The sequence below is a fragment of the Alligator mississippiensis genome, chromosome 3 (assembly GCF_030867095.1).
Source record: "Alligator mississippiensis isolate rAllMis1 chromosome 3, rAllMis1, whole genome shotgun sequence".
Taxonomy (NCBI): domain Eukaryota; kingdom Metazoa; phylum Chordata; order Crocodylia; family Alligatoridae; genus Alligator; species Alligator mississippiensis.
The window spans coordinates 187734000-187754268 of record NC_081826.1 but is presented as its reverse complement, the minus strand read 5'-3'; the positions used below and the strand labels follow the sequence as shown (position 1 = coordinate 187754268).

At 46.1% G+C, this 20269-nt stretch overlaps 1 long non-coding RNA gene across 1 annotated transcript in view; it reads left to right on the top strand.

The window, feature by feature from the left end:
* The first annotated feature begins 2543 nt into the window (after positions 1 to 2543).
* LOC132249488 (uncharacterized) overlaps positions 2544 to 20269 on the top strand; it is a 61267-nt gene continuing 43541 nt past the window's right edge. The window contains exon 1 of the long non-coding RNA XR_009460966.1: positions 2544 to 2661. This is a non-coding gene — a long non-coding RNA (uncharacterized LOC132249488). The remainder of the gene's footprint in view (positions 2662 to 20269) is intronic.

The following is a 20269-nucleotide window of genomic DNA, read 5'->3' as shown; positions in this document are numbered from 1 at the left end:
ACGGGAGGGTGTGTACAAATTTAGCAAGGTGCAGAACACAGGGAACTGATCATGAACAGCATGTGCTTTATCTGCCTGAAGATAAAGCACCAGGCTATATTTACACCTGGTATATACTTGGATGGGAAATGGGGGCTATGCACAAAAAACTCAGCTAGAGCAGAAAGCGGGGCAGATGAATGGACACTTGCCCTTTTGAGTCATTATTTTACTTCAGCATCAATTTTAATTTAGGAATAAAAACATGTTCTTAATGATTTGTGACACAAAATCCCACTGATACTTTTTTTTGCAAGAATATGGGCATTGACTGTAGTGTCATGATCAAATTCCAAATAATGAAATGGCATTTTGCTAACTTAAAATGTACCCACAGTTTGAATTGGAAAAAAGTATTCTGGCTCACCTGTGAGACCTCTGGTATGAAGAGCGTTACTTGGTCTAAGTGGCTGCCATGTCCTCTACTTAAATGCAGGCATTTGTGGTAAGGGACATATAAGTAAGTATATATCTGAGGTTAATTGGTGGAAAGGCATTAAATACAATATCAGTTTTAATTTCTATTAACATTGTTGTTTTCTGAAAAGGCATTATTGCTTTCCCAACTCCAACAAGCTTGTGGGGCATCTCCTTTTTGAAGTATCTCTGAAGTTTTTGCTTACCAGAAGACTTTTTTTGTGCTGATGAAGAGGTTGGTCTTCTGCAGAGTGAAATTTGTACCACTGGAGGGTCTGCGTCTAGCCAAGCCCTGTGTTCTATCCCTTAGATTTTTCTCAGAAATTAGAGTCTGGAAGCTGGATCTGGAATGGTTTTTCACAGGAGAGGAAGAAAACAAATTACAGAGAGCTTTGAAGAAAGGGGGAACAAGCTTGAAATGAAACCCAGAGGAACAATGTAGACTGATAAAAAGGAGAGGGAAGGAGAGGACTAATCAAATGAAATGCTAAACAGACATTTACTTGGTTAGAAAAGTCACATTGGACTGGCCAAGAGAGTCTTACTAGAAGTCAAGGGAGACAGAAAAAATGTCAGTATCAAATTGAAGATAGTCCAAGAGCAAGAAAAAGAAGAAAAAAGTAAGTTCTGAGAACATCTGGTGAGGCCAAGGATGCAGTCTGTATTAAGGAGCTAGGTACTGACTCAAGGTTGTTGAAAGAAACTGAGGATTGAGGAGAGCTCTTTATTGTCCTGTGTAGAGCATGAGATGAGGCAAGGCATATGCATGACTTCAGCCAGGGCAAAATAGTGTCTGAGCTTGAGTGGCAGGGCTAACCTTAGAAACATGCATATTGGCAAGCACTCAAAAGGCAGGGGCATTTTCTTCTTTTCTTCAGTAATTCTGATTTTAAATTCCTTCCCAGTCAATGAGGTTAATTAAGCAATAGGGAATGAAAGGAAGAGGACTGAATTAAACTAAACCAAGAAAAAGACAGGCACAATGAATATCTATCAGTCCATATGCCTTGATGAGGGCTGTTCCTGCTCCCAGTACTGGTGTTTGATCTGTTCTGTTTTGACAAGAAAGGCAATGGCTTTGTCTTAGCATGGTTGTACTTTTCTTTTTATGAATTAAAATAGGGCAACACCTGCAGTGTAACAAGGCTAAAACATCCTGCTGGTAAGTAAGAGTTGGGTCTTAAGAGTCATATACAATGGAAATGCATTTAAAGAGAGAGAGTGAGAGGGGAAGCCTTACAATGTGAAATTGTTTCTTTCTCTCTCTCTCTCTCTCTCTCTAATAAACAGCTTCAAACACAATAATCTTAAAATCAGTTTCTAAATTTTCCCCCCACCCTCTTTTGTTCTCTAGTATAATTCAGGAAATCCCAAACCTATTATCTAATACTTCTCCAACCTCAAATGACTCTCATCAGAGATCTGTAGGCCAAAAACAATGTAGGTGGAGTCAAGCTACAAAGAATTCCTAAAATATAACTTACTGACGAAGAAAAACACTATTTTGTACAACGACAGGGATGGTATTTTTGCTTCCTGGAAGCAGTATTCACATTATTTCCTCTAAGAACCAAGTGTCACTTTGTCAGAATATCTTATTCTCAGAAATATTTCCCCACCACTGCTAAGAATAATGATGGTACTACTCACTCTGTCTCCCTAAACTTCAGTATCTGTTGGATTTTTTAGGATTTGTTTGGGGACTCGGGGGAGTGGGTCTTTCCCTCAAATGTGCATCACTCAAATGTTTTTGTGTGCATTACGACCATTGCCATAGGAACCTCAAGTTCAAAAAGGTAGGTTGTGAGAAGGGTCTATGAGTAACTTCAATCCTGGACAGCAAACAGGATATGTCATTACATCTTATACATCATTTTAGCCTTTTTTTTATTCAGTACCTCCTGTCAGTTATAGCCCTTGTGCTTTTGGGGTTGTCACAGAGCACTGAGGTGCCCTGCTCCCAAAGAGGGGAAAACTGCTAGGGAGGAAGTCCTAGTAGGGAATAGGAAGCCCAGCTGTGGGTTGCTGACAAGGTCAGCTGACCAGAAGGGGCAGGGCCTGGCTCCCTTTATAAGCCCTAGGGTCTGGGGCCAGAGGCAGTTCCCTACCAGCAGCCCAAGAGGAAGGAGCTCTGTTGTGGAAGAGAGGGGAAGCCTGACTGTAGGAGCAGCGTTTGGCCCTGCTGAGGGATGGAGTAATCCCCGGGTAGGCTTGAATGTTCTTATGGCCAAGCAGTTTCCATTTAAGTTACAGCCAGAGGGCTTGTGTTTATGTTGCTGTTTGTTACACCGGTGGTTTGGGAGGGGCTATCAGGGGTTGGAGGAGGCCTCATAGGGGACTCACAGCGGAGTGTGAGGACCCCAGTGCCAGTGAGGGTGCAGCATTTGGGGTGCATAGACCCCAGCCCCAGAGAGAGGCAGTTGAGAAGCCCCAGAGAAGGGGGCGTTACGGAGTAGCCCCAGTGAGGGCATGGTGAGCCCCTAGAGAGGGCGGCATGACCGAGAAGGCCCCGAGAGAGGGCCGCAGTATTGAGGAGCACCCTGAGAGGGGGCAAAAGCCCAGAGAAGGGGGCAGTCACTGAGAAGCCCTAGTGTGGGCATGGTGATCCCCGGAAAGGGGGCAGCACTACTGAGGAGCCCCCAGAGAGAGGGCAGTTGCCGAGGAGCCCCAGAGGAGGGGGCATTATTGGGGAGCCCCAGAGAGGGGGTGGCATGACTGAGGAGGCCCAGAGAGAACAAAAAGGGGGCCAGTTCGTAATTAGATTGAGACATAACACCTATTCCATCTGCGAGGGTGTGGACTGCGGTGTAGGGGAGGAAACGGAGCCGCGGATAGTGCCCCCTGGCAGCGGGGCAGTACAAGGTCAGTCTCCTGCTAATTAACACCAATTAATCAATTAATAACAAGGCATGGCAGGTGAGTAGGCGGGCGGTTGCCCCAGGAACAGGTGTGCGGGCCCCATTTAGGTCAGCCCAGATCATGTACCAGTCACGGGGGTCAATTGTAGCAATTGCTCACTTTCTCTCTGTTCAAGTCCAAATTTTCTAAAAGGCTCCATTTTTCCCTGTCTGGTAGAGATTACATACCTTTCTTTCACTATCTTGGAGTGCCCTAGGGCAATGTACTTAGCCGACTTCTTTTTCATGGAAATAATTGGCATTTTTATACGTGCCCTGGGAAGTGCCAGAGGCCTCTTTAACTAGTGAGCTGCACTAATTAAAAGCGCCCGAAGTCACGTGTATCAGCATCCCCTGCACTGAAAAATGGTGGTGGGGCACTTTGAACTAAGCTCATAGAACAAACTTTAGTTCAAAGTGTTCTGCCACCATTTTTCAGTGCAGGGACGTTGATACACGTGACATGGGAGGTTGCTGGAGCATGTTTATTTCCATGCTGCAGCAGACTTGGTTGATCAAGTATGCCCCGATGCTCTGGATTTCCAGTACATTGAAGCCAGCTCCCTGCATGTGTATAGGAGCCCAATGAGTATGGACAAGGCATGAGATTTTGAGGGAGGAATCGGGGGTAGATGGGTGGGTGGGAAGCTGCTGGACAGCCGATTGGGCCTGGTAGCTCCCTGCATGTCCACATTAGGCCCATGCCACCATGGCCGGGCCCTGAGGCTTCCAAGCAGCTCCTTGCCCACCTGCCCCCTCTCCCCTTTCCCTGAGAAGAGCTTCTGGGTAGTCATGTGGCCATGCAAGCCCAATCTGGGCTGACAGGGGTGACATGGATCTGATCTGGACCAGCAGGGGTTGCGGGGACCCAATCTGGACTGGTGGGGGTGAGGTTGGCTCAATCCAGGCTAGTAGGGGCCAATCTGGGTTGGCAGGCACAATGTGGGCCCAATCTGGACCAAGACAGGGACTGATCCGCTAGCCTATATTGATGCTAGAGAGCCAGCAAACCAGGCAGGCATAGAGCACGCTCGGCAGTTCCTAGGCATACTTCTGCTCACCAGCCCTCTAATGACAGGTCTGAGCCACCCACATTAGAGAGGATATTTACCCTTAACATGCCCACAGCTAACTTTAACACTGCCTAACATTTCTTAGAGTTAGAATGTGTTAATTGTAATGTGTGACAACATCCTTAATCTTCCATACTAGAAGTACTAGAAGCCTCCTGGCAATAGCTTTTTTTCACCTTTACTGCTCTCTTATTTTTCACAGTTCTATTGTGATCTTCTCTAATTTGTGTAGTATTTAAGAAATGTCTTTAGTATTCAAGAACTGTGAATTACCACTCCACATAATGAATTTCCTCTCCATATAACATTTGTTCTGCAGATAAGTCTTGTAAATGCTCAGAATGAAACTTGCATAGACTATGAAGGCTCAGTCTTTGGACTTGTGAGTTTCTTTGAAACATACCCTGGAGGCATTATTACACTGGGAAGAAATGCATCTTTACTTCTACACTGTCACCTCCCAGCCTATACTATTATATCCAACAAAATGTTTCTCTACTAATTTTTTTTTTTTTATATATAAGATACTAACTTGAAATGGAGAAATAGCATTTCTCCATTTTGCTGTTCAGTGTGGAAGCTGCATTCTTTTCTACCTTTTACTGCTCTTATTCAAGCTCTTGGCTCACCCTCACAGTTTAATTTATTAGATATAATAGTAATGATACTGAAGAGAAGATATGCTGAAGTCAGCTACGTTTATCACAATGTAGATGATACAAATAATTTGGATAGTATGCGATACCATAGAAATGTTCTGGGAAATCAGGATGATTATATGGCTATTTGTGTAAAAGGAATAAAATGTAGCAAATAGTTATAATCTTTACAATCTAAGAGAACTGTCTTGTGAGTTCATTTCTGTGGTTTTTTTTTTCTATTGTATTCAGCATAATATTGTGCATGTGTATAATATGTATCCTGCTGCATCCTTGAGCAATGACCAGATGAAGGTTGCCTATTCCTAAACTCAGGTTAACCACAGAGCAGTATGCTTTGGTAATGACAACACTAGCATTTTTAACCTCACTTGTAATTGGTAACCTCTCTTTCTGTATCCCCACATTAGAAACTAAGACCGAGTACAGAAGTTACACTTATTGCACAGTAGGTATGCAGAAAGCACTCTACTGCTGTAACTGGATAGAGAGTTAGGGAACACAGAGCACTGGAAAAATGGCAGATCCTGCTCTAAGATAACCCTAGATGGATGTTGTATCAGATTTAAGCACTGATGGTTAGAGCGCTATAACGAATGTCTGTAACACATCCCATTTTGACTCATGTTGAGTTGTATTTTGCTGGCAACCCATGGGCTTTGTGGCACCCTGATTACCTCCCCCTCCCCCTTTGCAGGCTGATGGTCTATCTTTGGCCAGAGCTTGTGTGGTCTGCACATGAAAAGTTTGGCAGCTGCAATATTTAAGTAAACCAAGGGGCAACAATTTTGCATGTGGCATTCCGGGGACTCCATGTTTTGGGGACAGCCACCCTGGAACTCCATGTTTTGTTACATTGAGCCCCCCATGGCTGCCAACCACCCTCCCCCCTCAATGTCATAACTGCCCGGTGCAGGTATGATCTTTCCCCACTCTCTCAATGTTACCAAAAAAGAGGTTTCTAAGTTCCAAAGAAGACAACACTGCACAGTTTTTGTTTATAAACACGCAAAAAGTTTGGCAACTTCAATATTTGATTAAAATGAGCACACCTCTTCCTTGTACCACAGTCCCCCACATCCTGGTGTATACCCCTACCAGGGGCTGGGGAGGGAGAAGGGAAGGGGGATAGTCCCCAGGCAACCTCAGTTCTTGGCAACAGTGCCCATGACATGGGGCTAGAGGAACCTGTGGCAGGAGAGCTAAGGTTGGTGGTAGGGTGTGAGAACTCTAAGTCCTCTGGCCCTACTCATCCAGGAAGGACTTCTGTTCTTTGTAGATAAGGAAGCAGTCAGCTAGGGCTTCATGGATCCAGACAGCCTGTTGCCACATACATTAGTGAGGGGCTTGCCCTCTCCCCCATCCCTGCACTGCATGTACTCACAGTGCCAGGCCTAGTCCATAGTTAAAATGCTTCTTCTAGCTCCCCAGGGGGCCTCATGAGCCAGGGCAGTAGGTCAGGCACCTGACAAGGATTGGGGAGGCAATGATATCACAGATGATGAAATCAGGGACCCCAGGAGCTTAGCAACTGCCCTCCATCATGCCGGAGAATGAGGAATTTAGTAAGAGGCTGGCATTGTCCTCCTTAATCTCATGAAAGTTGGTGGCCCAGTCATGCCCTGGATGCCTGGGTTCTGTGTGTGTGTCAGGGGTGGGGGGAAGATGCCTGTGCGCACGCACGCATACACACACACACACACACACACACACACACACACACAGAGTGGGTGCAGGGTACACTGAATGGGAATGCAGGTGGTTTGTGGCCATGAGGGTGCATGCCATGACAAGCAGCTGCCATGTCAGATCCAGGTGGGTGGCTGTGATGTTCCTTCCAGCCAATTATGGCCAGTTCAGCTCTGCTCAGGAGTTTTCAGCAGCCCAGGGAGCCTGTAGGGTACTCTGGGAGGTATGAAAGAGCCCACCCTCACCTGCTGAACTCAGGCTATGCAGGCAGGCTCTGAGGCCCTGCCACCACAACGGGTAACGTGTTCTAGTTCCTCCTGACTTGAATGGGAACCCTTAGAGGAAAGCTCAAAAGTTAGAATGTTTTTGCCACTGGCTTCTTGAATGCCTGTACTTAGCCTAAAAACCTTGGGAGGTACAATACAAGAGGAGGTGTGCTTATGTATGGCAGTTCTCTTCAGATGAGGTCCCAGAAATCTTGAAAAATATTGAAAACAAATAGTATGTTATTAACCCAGTGCATGCAGATACCTATATTTAAGGTGAAACAGTAGGTGAACAATAAGGTGAAACAATAATTGTCTGAAACAAGTCATTTAGACCAGACATTCTCAACATTTTTCATTCTAGGCCTCCCCCCACCCCCTTGATATAAAAACTCTGGGGCCCACCTATGCCACCACAACTGTTTTTCTTCATATCTATTTATGTGAGGGGGTGGGGGGGAAGCACAGATGAGTTGGGAGGGCACAAGGGGGCACATGACCCCCCAGGATTTGTGCACCCACAGTGGGCATGGGGCTGCAGCCTGACCAGACCAGCATGGGCAGGAGCCACCTCCACAGCCCAGAGCGCAGGACCTGGTGCTGGAGGGTGCAGCAGGGTGGCAAGGCCTGTTGCCACCACCACTGGGAACCCTGCACCAGCCCTGTCACCAGTAGTGCAAGGAGTAATGGACTGTGAAGGGGGGGGGGGCACGCTGCCCCTGTCTCTTCCTGCTGCTAGTTGCTTGTGCACCAGGCCATAGTTCTACCCCACCACCATGGCCCAGCCACCAGTACCAGGGCCCACCACTCCCCTACTCCCCTCAGGCCACAGCTCTACCTCAGAGGGGAGGTGATATGGGGGGCAGCAGCATGGACTCCCTAAAACCTGCTCATGGTCCCCCCTTGCAGGGGGTTGCTGACTCCCAGTTGAGAACCACTGATTAAGACTGTCATCAGGATTCTGACATTAAAACTTATTTCTCTTAGGATGGGCCCTTGAACAATCCATTAAGACATGCTTTGCCAGAAGTAGGTGGTGAAAAACAAAAAACAAGTTAAAATTTCACCAGGAGCCAGTGGAGGGCATTGAGAGTTGAAATGTTTGAGAAAAGGCTGGTTTCTATTTAAACTCAGGCAGTTGTGTTCTTAGTAAATTGCAGTAAAGTGCATAGGAGCCCATAGGGCACCTTGGAAATAAAGAGTTACTTGCAGTAATTGATCCATGGAATAACAAATGCGAATGCCAGTGTTTCCATGTCTCATCTTTCTTCTCCTCTGCTTTTGGAGTCTTTTTAATCAAATAGTTTTTAACATGCCAACATTTTGTAAATGATAAAATGAAGCTTTGTCAAAAATAATGTTGGATGGCAGGACTGCTTTGCCACTGTCAGTGCATTAAAGGTGGAATAAAAGTAACATCAAATGAAAATGCCTGAGAGGTAGGGAGTGCGTACATAGCAGTGCAACACAGGAAAAGACCTTTGATTTAATGAGGTTCAATTTCATAAAACTGCAGGTCATCAAATGGGAATGTCAGAGAAGCAATCAGACAGTCCTGTGACTTCCATCTTGCTGTTAGAGGAGACAGCTAATTAAGCTCGGGAGTCATCCTAAATAAGAATGAAAGAACTGGGGCCCCAAACTTAGCCAGGGTTTCATTATGCTGCATGATGCTGAACATATATGGCATGATTTTCTATGACAGTACTGAAAATGGGCAGCTCTGCTTCCTATTAATACATGTGTAGCTAAACTTGCTACTGATAACAATTTTCAACATTGGTAATTTTTCCAATATATACCAGGCATTTGATTGGTGCAATAATAATAATAATAAGCAATTACTACCAGATAGCATTAACAAAGTCATTTATATTTTCCCATCCTCGGAGCACTTTAGATGGATTTTGGGCTTTTCCAGACTTTCAGTCCAATGATTGATTATAATCAATCATAAAAGAACAACAGCAATTTCAAATGTCGTTTTGTAAGCTTATCTACATGTCATGTGGGTCTTTGATCTTTTATCCTATAAGATTCAAATAGAGGTGGGATCAGAGTGAAAGCTCTGGTCTCTAATTAGTTAACTTTGCAACTCTTCACATATTGCTAACGTTTAGGATGGCTTTTTTCAAACATACTCAAGGTTTACATAGCTATTGTGTAACTCATAGTATAATATCTGGGAAACTGACAATTTCTGAGTTGGGGAACTGTCTGCATACAACATATCAATTCTGGTTAATTTATTAAATGACTATCACTGAAGCCTTTGGTGCATTGGGAATCAACCATTGACTAAGATCCTTGAAACATATCACCCACTATATTTGGATGAAGCATCAAAACAAACAGAAGTGTCACCTTAAGGGCTGTGCAGGAAATGGTTATATAGGAGAATGCCTAAGCTGGAAGAAGGCATTTCAACCAGGTAAAATCTACAGGGACCAGGTAAATCTACAGCTGAGAAATGGAAAATCTCCCCAAAAAGAGATCAGAGGGACAGAGGTGTTACAGCAGAGTTTGAAACTATGAAGTAGGCCTTGGATTGAGGAAGAAGATCAAAGGGGCATACTTTGGTAGCAAAAACATCCTTTTAGTATCATCAGCCAAAGAAGATTAATAGATTCAAAGATCATAGATGTTAGGGTTGGAAGGGACCTCAATAGATCATCGAGTCCAACCCCCTGCATAAGCAGGAAAGAGTGCTGGGTCTAGACGACCCCAGCTAGATACTCATCTAACCTCCTCTTGAAGACCCCCAGGGTAGGGGAGAGCACCACCTCTCTTGGGAACCCATTCCAGACCTTGGCCACTCGAAGTGTGAAGAAGTTCTTCCTAATGTCCAATCTAAATCTGCTCTCTGCTAGCTTGTGGCCATTATTTCTTGTAACCCCCGGGGGCGCCTTGGTGAATAAATACTCACCAATTCCCTTCTGTGCCCCTGTGATGAACTTCTAGGCAGCCACAAGGTCGCCTCTCAACCTTCTCTTGCGGAGGCTGAAAAGGTCCAGTTTCTCTAGTCTCTCCTCATAGGGCTTGGTCTGTAGGCCCTTAACCATACGAGTGGCCCTTCTCTGGACCCTCTCCAGGTTATCCGTATCCTTGAAGTGTGGCGCCCAGAATTGCACGCAGTACTCCAACTGCGGTCTGACCAGTGCTCAATAGAGGGGAAGTATCACCTCCTTGGACCTATTCGTCATGCATCTGCTGATGCACGATGAAGTGCCATTGGCTTTTTTGATAGCTTCATCACACTGCCAACTCACGTTCATCTTGGAGTCCACTAGGACTCCAAGATCCCTTTCCACTTCCGTGCCACCCAGCAGGTCATTTCCTAGGCTGTAGGTGTGCTGGACATTTTTCCTCCCTAGGTGCAGCACTTTGCATTTCTCCTTGTTGAACTGCATTCTGTTGTTTTCTGCCCACTTGTCCAACCTGTCCAGATCTGCCTGCAGCTGTTCCCTGCCCTCCGGCGTGTCCACACCTCCCCATAGCTTTGTGTCATCTGCAAACTTGGACAGAGTACATTTCACTCCCTCGTCCAAGTCACTGATGAAGACATTAAAGAGTATCGGTCCAAGGACCGAGCCCTGTGGGACCCCACTGCCCACACCCTTCCAGGTCGAAACCGACCCATCCACCATGACTCTCTGGGTGCGACCCTCCAGCCAATTCACCACCCACCGTACTGTGTAGTCTAAGTATACGACATCCACTCCTCCTGTGTCCAGGCATTTCGTAACCTGGTCATAAAAAGAGACTAGATTGGTCAGGCATGATCTGCCTGCCATGAACCCGTGCTGGTTTCCCCTCAGCATAATTTGTCCTGTCGGGCTCTCACAAATGTGAGCCTTGATAATTTTTTCAAAGACTTTGCCAAGGATGGAGGTGAGACTGACTGGCCTATAGTTGTCCGGGTCCTCCTTCCTCCCCTTCTTGAAAACGGGGACCACATTAGCCTCCCCTTCTTGAAAATGGGGACCACATTGGCCCTTTTCCAACCTTTTCCGAGGTGCTCGAAAAAAGATGTAATTCTTTGGGGTTAGGGACAGAAGTTACGCACAAACCAGTTCAAGTGATCAGAAGTGGATTTAAACCTGAACAGAAGTTCTACCAGCCCCAGTCACTGCCTCTGCCACTCACCTGCAGCCAAGCAGGGAGGGAGGTCATTCCTTTCTCTGTCTCCTCTGCCCCTGGGGATTGCAGCTGGGGTTTGCTCTGGCTGCTGCCTCCACTGCTCATCCACAGCCAGGCAGGGAGGGGGTTAATTTCTCCCTCTGTCCCCTCTCACCCTGGGGACTGCAGCCGAGCTCTGACAGCCCTGGCTGCTGCCTCCGCCAATTACTTATTGTGTGGGGTGAGCAACAGAATAAGCCCCCTACCTGTCCCCTTCACCAGAGGTTGGAGGAAGGGCCAAAATAAACACCTGCCTGCCCCCTTCACCTAAGAGGGCCATGCCAGTTGGCCTCTGGCCATGAACCCCCCCCTGCCACTGAAGCAATGAGGGGGCAGGGACTGTGGCAGAGGAAGCAGCCCCTATCATGCTTTTCCTGGGGAGTGCAAGGCTCTTCCTGGTGGAAGGGCTGCTCTATGAGCTGGAGCAGGGCAGGCAGAGCTGTTTCAGACTGTGCAGGGTGATCAGCAGCACCAGGGCTCAGAGGGGTGGCCATAGCCCCCAAGCCCACCCCTAGCATGCTGCCACCACTCACCCCATGCAGTCTGCAGCAATTCTGCCTGCCCCACTCCCATCTGCAGCACAGCCCCCCCATCAGGAAGGGGCTTGCACTCCTTGTCAGGGTCCCTGCCCCTCTCTGCTCCTGTGGCAGGGGTTAGGGGCATGGCCAAAGGCTGGCCAGCATGACCCCCTTAGGGGAGAGGGCAGGGAGGCAGGTTCTCCCTTCAGCGTCTGGTCAAGCAGGCAGGAAAAATGGTGTGCATGTCTCCCTCTGCTAAGGCAGAGATGGAACTGGGACTAGCAACCCAGATAAAAGATAACAAGAAGTCCTTTTTTAAATACATAGGGGGCAAAAAGAAGGTGCCAAATAATGTGGGGCCTCTGCAGGACATGCTTGGTAATCTGGTAGTAGCACCAGATGACAAAACTAATCTCTTTAACAGATTCTTTGCTTCCATTTTTCTAAGCAGGGACAGGGACATCTCCCCCCACTGGGATTCGGGATGGACCCAGGGGAGGTGCAGCCGGACCCAGGGTCAGGGAGGACCTAGTCAGGGAACTTCTGGAGGGACTAGATGTGTTCAAATCAGCAGGTCCTGATGACCTCCACCCCAGAGTAGTTAGGGAACTGCCAGAGGTCATTGCAGTACCCCTGGCACAGCTTTACAAGCACTCGTGGTGCTCTGGTGAGGTGCCAGAGGACTGGAAAAGGGCCAATGTGGTCCCCATTTTCAAAAAAGGGAGGAGAGGACCCAGGGAACTATAGGCCTGTTAGTCTTACCTCGGTCCTGGGAAAGCTCTTTGAGAAAATTATCCAGGAGCAAATCTGCGAGGGGCCAGCAGGGGAGTTTATGCTTAGGGGCAATCAACATGGGTTCATTAGAGGCAGGTCCTGTCAGACCAACCTGGTGGCCTTCTATGACCAGGTCACAAAAGCCTTGGATGCAGGTGTCACGGTGGATGTAGTCTTCCTGGACTTTAGGAAGGCCTTCGACACTGTCTCTCACCCCACCCTCATTAAAAAATTAGGCATCTGTGGTGTCGATGCCTACACAGTCAGATGGGTCACAAATTGGCTGGAGGACCACACCCAGACAGTGGTGGTGGATGGGTCATTTTTGACCTGGAGAGATGTGGGCAGGGGTTCCCCAGGGCTAGTCTGTTCAATATCTTCATTAGCGATTTGGACGAGGGGATGAAAAGCACCTTGTTCAAGTTTGCAGATGACACTAAGATGTGGGGAGAAGTGAGCATGCTAGAAGAGAGGGACAGGCTGCAACTAGATCTCAACAGGTTACAGAGGTGGGCAGATGAGAATAGGATGGGTCTCAATACGGACAAGTGCAAGGTGTTGCACCTGGGGAGGAAGAACCAGCAGCATACCTACAGGCTGGGGAACTCCCTTCTCATCAGCGCAGAGGCAGAGAAGGATTTTGGAATCACTGTTGATTCCAAGATGAACATGGGCCACCAATGTGGGGACACGGTCAGGAAGGCTAACCTCACCTTGTCATGCATCCATAGATGCATCACGAGCAGGTCCAAGAAGGTGATCCTCTCTCTCTATGTGACATTGGTCAGGCCACAGTTGGAGTACTGCATCCAGTTCTGGGCGCCACACTTCAGGAGGGATGTGGACAGCATCGAGAGGGTCCAGAGGAGAGCCACTCGCATGATTAGGGGGCAGCAGGGCAGGCCCTATGAGGAGAGGCTATGGGACCTGAATGTGTTCAGCCTCCACAAAAGAAGGCTGAGAGGGGATCTGGTGGCTTTCTACAAGATGGCCAAGGGGGACCAGGAGGCAATGGGAGAGTTCCTGTTCCCCTGAGCACTACTGGGGGTAACAAGGAACAATGGCCATAAATTGACTGAGAATAGATTCAGGCTAGATATCAGGAGGCACTACTTCACTGTCAGGGTGGCTAGGAGCTGGAACCAATTTACAAGGGAAGTGGTGCTTGCCCCTACCCTGGGGGTCTTCAAAAGGAGGCTAGACAGCCACCTAGCTGGGGTCATTTGACCCCAGCATCCTTTCCTGCCCATGGCAGGGGGTTGGACTAGATCATCTGCTTAGGTCCCTTCTGACCCTACCAACTATGAAACTATGAATCTATGGAAGGGGGCTTATTCTGCCATTCGCCCCGCTCAGGGAGTGATCAGTGGAGGTAGTGGCCAGGGCTGGCAGATCTCGGCTGCAGTCCCTTGGAAGGAGAGGGGGTGGAGGAGGGAATAACCTCCCTCCTTGCCTCAGGGGGCCCTTTAGATATGGCCCCACTCTCGCTGCTGCAGAAGTAAGGGTGGAGCACCAGGCAGACCCTGGCCTGGGTCTGTGCCCATGAGACAGGGAGGGAGAATTAAACCCCATCCCTGGCCAATTCACTTGAGGTTACTGTTAGGGCCTCACCACACCTTCCCCAGCACAGCTTCTTTGCAGTTGAGGGTATGCTCTAGTGCTCCCTGGTTTCTAGCCTGAGCCACTACAGACATATGCCTGCATTTCCTGAGTCGAAAGGGAATGTCTATTCATTTGCAAGTTGGTTGAATTTACCAGGTTAGACTAACCTGCAAAGATTGAACCAATTCAGGCTCTAGCTTTTTGAATGTCTGTCCCTAGCCAGATTGTTTCCAAAATGAAAAAAAATAAAGCCCTGTGAGCAGCTTATTAATGATAAGGGATAGGACAGGGGAGTCAAAGGCAGGTGAAGAGTGCCAGGAGGAATACATATTATACATGTAAAACAGAAGTATAATTGTTCTTTGCATGTTCTTCCCATGTTCCCTAAATAAACTCTGGCTGCCATTGTCTTCCAATTACCTACTGCTTAGTATACTACAACATTGTAGTGTTTGTTATATCCAACAATTTGTTACTTTTTTAATTTGAAGGCTGTTAAGGATGAGGCCTCCTTAAAGCTCCCTGCCATGTCTGTGGTTTCTAATATGAGAATACTTATAGTAGTTGCATTAACCAGTCTGGTTCACAGTCCTGTGTATTAAGAACATGATTATTAAATGCTCACATTATGGATTGCTATAGCTAAATCAAACATTTTATGGGTTTCCTATTCCTAAGAAAACATTTTCTCCATATCAAGTCTTTTCAGTTGAGGCAAGTCCAAGAGGGAAAGGCTCCTGAATGCCCCAGAGAAAGTACCTAATAACAAATTTATGAATAGCTCTTCAAAATTTCACTTAAATACAGTAAATCTCCTATATGGGTAGGAAGTGTGCATGTCTCCCTTTCCTTTTAAAGCAGTGATTTAAATGTTTTGCCTTGTGATGGGAAAACATCCATTGGTTTTAGTGGTCTGGATTGGATAAATATCCAAAGTAGGTATACTTACTCAAGGTTTAGCTGAACTCAAATGAACTATTTGGCTCTAACATTTATAAGAATGGGCTCATGCTAGCTTTCCAGCATATCTTGGAATCGACCAGGTCACACACTGTGAGAACAGTCTCTTTCTCCCCCCCTTTTTTTCTATTTCATTACCCAGCCAAACCAAAAGAAAACAGAGGACAGAAAAATGAAACACACAGTTAGCCAAGCATTTCCAAACAAACCTCATACATAACCAGTAGAAAAGTACCCTTAGATCATCCAGTGCTCTCTGCCAGTGAATTAAAGTTTCAGGTTCAATTCAAGGGTTGGTTGGAGGTTCAGGTCATTCCATCTCAAGCATTTCTCATACCTCTGCTTATTAGTAGGCCTGGACAAATACTTGAGATGGAACCATATAAATACATCAAACTGAACCCTGATATTTCCTGGAAGAGAATACAGTTACCTTTAACACTTTGCATCATGTCACACCGCTGTACCAGGGTCCAATGTTACACAATCCCAATCTCAGAGCATAGGGAAGAGGGGAGGCCCTATCACATCCAGGATCAGGATCCTGTCTCTGAAACTCAAGAAAGCTTTGTTCCAAATCCCTGTATTCTGTGGTGAAGGTCTAATTGTGAATCCCCACCCCAATTCTCAAGGATACATTTATTACTTACTGTAATACACTCCCTGAGCCATATTCACCTCTCAAGGGGTGTCTACACAGCAAACCAAATGTGCAGTTGGGCTAGCTTAATCTAGTTATTGTGTTCTATTCACCAGAGTAAAAAAATTTCAGGACTTTATTGTGTGCTCTCAGTAGCACATGCTATAGCTCAAACTATTCTGTTTTCACTGCTATCATTGCCTGTGCTAGTCAAGTTAAGCTAGCACAGGTTTGCTAGTATGTACTACACTCGCACCTTAATTTTGCTGAGTAGGCATGCTATTTAGATCCATGCAAGCAATTGCCAATGGAGTTGGTGGAGATGTGTACACTTATCTCAAAGGAAAATTTAATATTTTCTGTGTTTTAAGCAATCCAGTACCTCTCTTGTTCATCATACTGAATAATTGTACACATTGGGGTTTTTTTCACCTTCACTTGCTTTTTGAAACTTGTTGTATTTGTTCTTTTAAAATAATATAAACAATATGAACAAAAAGTTAGTAATAGTTCTATCCAGGGGAAAGTAGACAAAATAGCATCCAGATGGAAAGTTAAAGTGGTTTAAAAGAATGCAATTGCAATTTGCAATCAGTTAAAGTGAGGACAACAGCTGACTATGGCAATTCCCTTTCTGTTTGTTGTTGTGATTGCTATGGATATACACTGAAATGACAGAGTAGTTACTGAAATGGCATATATCTATATCTTGAATAAAGCAGCATACATTCTACATAAGAAAATAAATGCAGCTTTTCTTAAGGTGAACAATCCTTGTTCTAATATCATATTCTAATACATAAGCTCCATAAACTCGAATAAGTATGTCATCTTAAATCTACCTCTGCAGGTGACAGAGGAATTTGTCTACCAGTAAAATATTCCCACTGTGAACCCCATCTTTTTAAATTAATTATTTGTATTACAGTCAAAAGAGATTGTGGCCAAATTGTGCTAGGTGTGCTGTACAAATAAATAAACAGGCCCTGCCTTGAAGTGAGTGGCTTACAGCCTAAATGGGAGAGAGACAAATGCCCATTATCATCATGCTCAGACACAAGACTTATTATCTTGGGAGCAGCAACATACTAGTGCAGTTATCCTTCTTCCAGGAAAATAGTCTATACATGCAGAATTACTTCACAGAGGAAAAAAACATAGATGGATAACTGCTCTAGAAAGAACAGGAAAGTTATATGAAAATGGCAAAAGGAGAAAACTTGTTCGTCTTAGTTCCATTTGAGCCTCACACATTAGAAGAGCAGGGCTTTCAAAGGAAATACATTAAGAGGCATTAGCATATCAGGGAAAAAGCTAAAGCCCACCAACTTGATGGGAAGGGTGGGAAGATTATCTACTGAAAGGGAGAAGGAATGTAGAAATGTTTCTAAAATAAAAGACTGAAAATCTGCAGGGTACCATGTTTCAGTATGCTTGCTTCAACCCTTCAGTATGCAGAAGGGCTAGAAAGCAAAGGAAACTAAAAAAACCCCAACAGAATAAGGTAACTAAACAGGCGAGGAAGAAGAAAAGAGAGAGTTTACGTTGCCAGTAGAAAGATTCCTTATAGTGCAAGATATCTCAAGACATCAAGAGAAATTTGCTCCAAATTTGTGTAAATCCTGAGTAATTGTAGTATCTTCTGTGAGGCAGAGACACGTGCAAGTCCAGAGGATCTCGCAGAAGTCATTGGAGTTGCTTTGGATTTAAACTGGTTTAGTTAAATAGGATTTGCCCCTGTATTTGTACAACCATAAAGCTCATCTCTTTTATCCTGTAGTGCAACTAAGGGGATGAGGGCAGAGACGACTAAGACAGCAGTCCTATGTGACAACTTTTGGCGGGAGGGACTGAAAAAATAACAGTTGCTGTTGTCCGGCTGCTTTTATCTTCCATTTTGGACCAGTGGCTGAATTATTACCTTTATTTTTGTCTCTGTTTTGACTTTTTGCCATAGTGGTAACTTACTTGCTAGAGCTCAGCTACAAGACACTGTCCACCCTGTTAAAACATTGTAATGTGTCCCAGAATCATGTCCCCTACCTGTCTATGTTGATGTGATCCAAGCCTTAATACAAATGCACCCTTGTTTTATGTTTTAAATCATTCAGGTTTCAATTCATACTCAAAAAGAAGTAAAAATGAAATTCAAATCTAAAATAAAGGCAAGGAAGTCTGTGGAAAGTAAGTGTCAAAGAGTTCAGAAATCCTGAACATCAGCCTGGGGATTCTATATCATATGCCTTTCCCTTAAAAGAAGAGCAGGTCTCAGTATAAACAGCCAGAATGTATCTGGCCCCAAACAGGTAAATTAGGAAGCAGAGGGGACACAAGGGGTAAAATTCAGCCCTACTAAACCTTGCTTCCTTGTTATGGACACGGTCCAGGGATCACATGCCATCGTTTTTCAAAGATTGGTGAGAATATACTTCTTGTTAGTCTGTGGGGAAATTTGGCTACCTAGGGCCTCTGGGCCTTTTTTGTCTGAGTGAAGACTCTTCTATCACTACTGTGGCAAGTGGTTTTAATTATGGAACATAGTGGTTCATTACTATTGGTGGTTCATTACTATTACTAGTCCCAGATGGAAATGGGACTAGCTACCCGGATCAAGAACAACAAGAAGTCCTTTTTTAAATAAATAGGGGGCAAAAAGAAGGTACCAGGTAACGTGGGGCCTCTGCAAGACACGCTAGGAAATCTGGTTGTTGCACCAGATGACAAGGCTAACATATTTAATGATTTCTTTGCCTCCATTTGCCTGAGCAGGACCAGATCAGCCCGTCCGCTGAGACCCCCTCAGGCCCTGGGGGAGGCGCAGCCAGGCCTAGGGTCAGTGAGGATCTAGTCAGGGAACTTCTGGAGGGACTGGACGTATTTAAATCACCTGGTCCTGACAACCTCCACCCCAGAGTGCTGAGGGAATTAGCAGAGGTCATTGACGGACCCCTGGCATGGCTTTATGAGCACTCGTGGTGCTCTGGTGTGGTGCTGGAGGACTGGAAAAGGGCCAATGTGGTTCCCATTTTCAAAAAAGGAAGGAAGGAGGACCCAGGGAACTATAGGCCAGTTAGTCTTACCTCGATCCTGGGTAAGCTTTTTGAGAGAATTATCCTGGCGCATGTCCACGAGAGACTAGCAGGGGAGGTTATGCTTAGGGGCAACCAACATGGGTTCATTAGAGGCAGGTCCCGTCAGACCAACCTGGTGGCCTTCTATGACCAGGTTACAAAATCCTTAGGCGTAGGGGTAGCAGTGGATGTAGTCTTCCTGGACTTCAGGAAGGCCTTCAACACTGTCTTTCACCCCATTCTTATTAAAAAACTAGGGGACTGTGGCGTTGACATCTACACAGTCAAATGGGTCGCTAACTGGCTGGAGGGCCGCACCCAGACAGTGGTGGTGGATGGGTCATTTTTGACCTGGAGGGATGTGGCAAGTGGGGCCCCCCAAGGCTCAGTCCTCGGTCTCGCGCTGTTCAACATCTTCATCAGTGACTTGGATGAGGGGGTAAAAAGCACCCTATTCAAATTTGGAGGAATAGGCTGCAATTGGACCTAGACAGGTTACGGGGGGAGAGGGAGGGCATGAGAACAGGATGGGTTTCAACACTGCCAAGTGCAAGGTGCTGCACCTGGGGAGGAAGAACCAGCAGCATACCTACAGACTGGGGAACTCCCTTCTTGTCAGTACAGGCAGAAAAGGATCTTGGAATCATTATTGATGCCAAAATGAACATGGGCCAACAGTGTGGGGATACGATCAGGAAGGTCAACCACACCTTGTCATGCATCCACAGATGCATCTCAAGCAGGTCCAAGGAGGTGATCCTCCCCCTCCTTGCAACACTGGTCAGGCTGCAGTTGGAGTACTGCGTCCAGTTCTGGGCGCTGCACATCAGGAGAGATGTGAACAGCATTGAGAGGGTCCAGAGGAGGGCCACCTGCATGATCAGGGGGCAGCAGGGCAGGTCCTATGAGGAGAGGCTGAGGGACCTCAACCTGTTCAGCTTCCACAAGACAAGGCTGAAGGGGATCTAGTGGCCTGTTACAAACTAGTCAGAGGGGACCAGCAGGCATTGGGGGAGTCCCTGTTCTCCCGAGTACTACCAGGAGTGACTAGATATAACGGTCACAAGCTGGCAGAGGGTAGATTCAGACTAGACATCAGGAGGCGCTACTTCACAGTCAGGGTGGCTAGGAACTGGAACCAACTTCTGAGAGAAGTGGTGCTGGCTCCTACCCTGAGGGTCTTTAAGAGGAGGTTAGACGAACACCTCACTGGGGTTGTTTGACCCCAGTACTTTTTTCTGCCATGGCAGGGGCTAAGACTTGATGATCTGCTCAGGTCCCTTCCGACCCTACCAACTATGAAACTATTGTCAGTACAGTTATCATCAATACTTAATTGTTATTCTACTTTATATATAATTATGATGCATTCCTCAGTCTGCACTTGAAACTAATATTGAAGACTAAGGTAGTTTAAATCTGATACCAATCCTGTGCTTCCAGATGGACTAGAAACTTGATGGTAGGTACTTAATAATGCTTGAA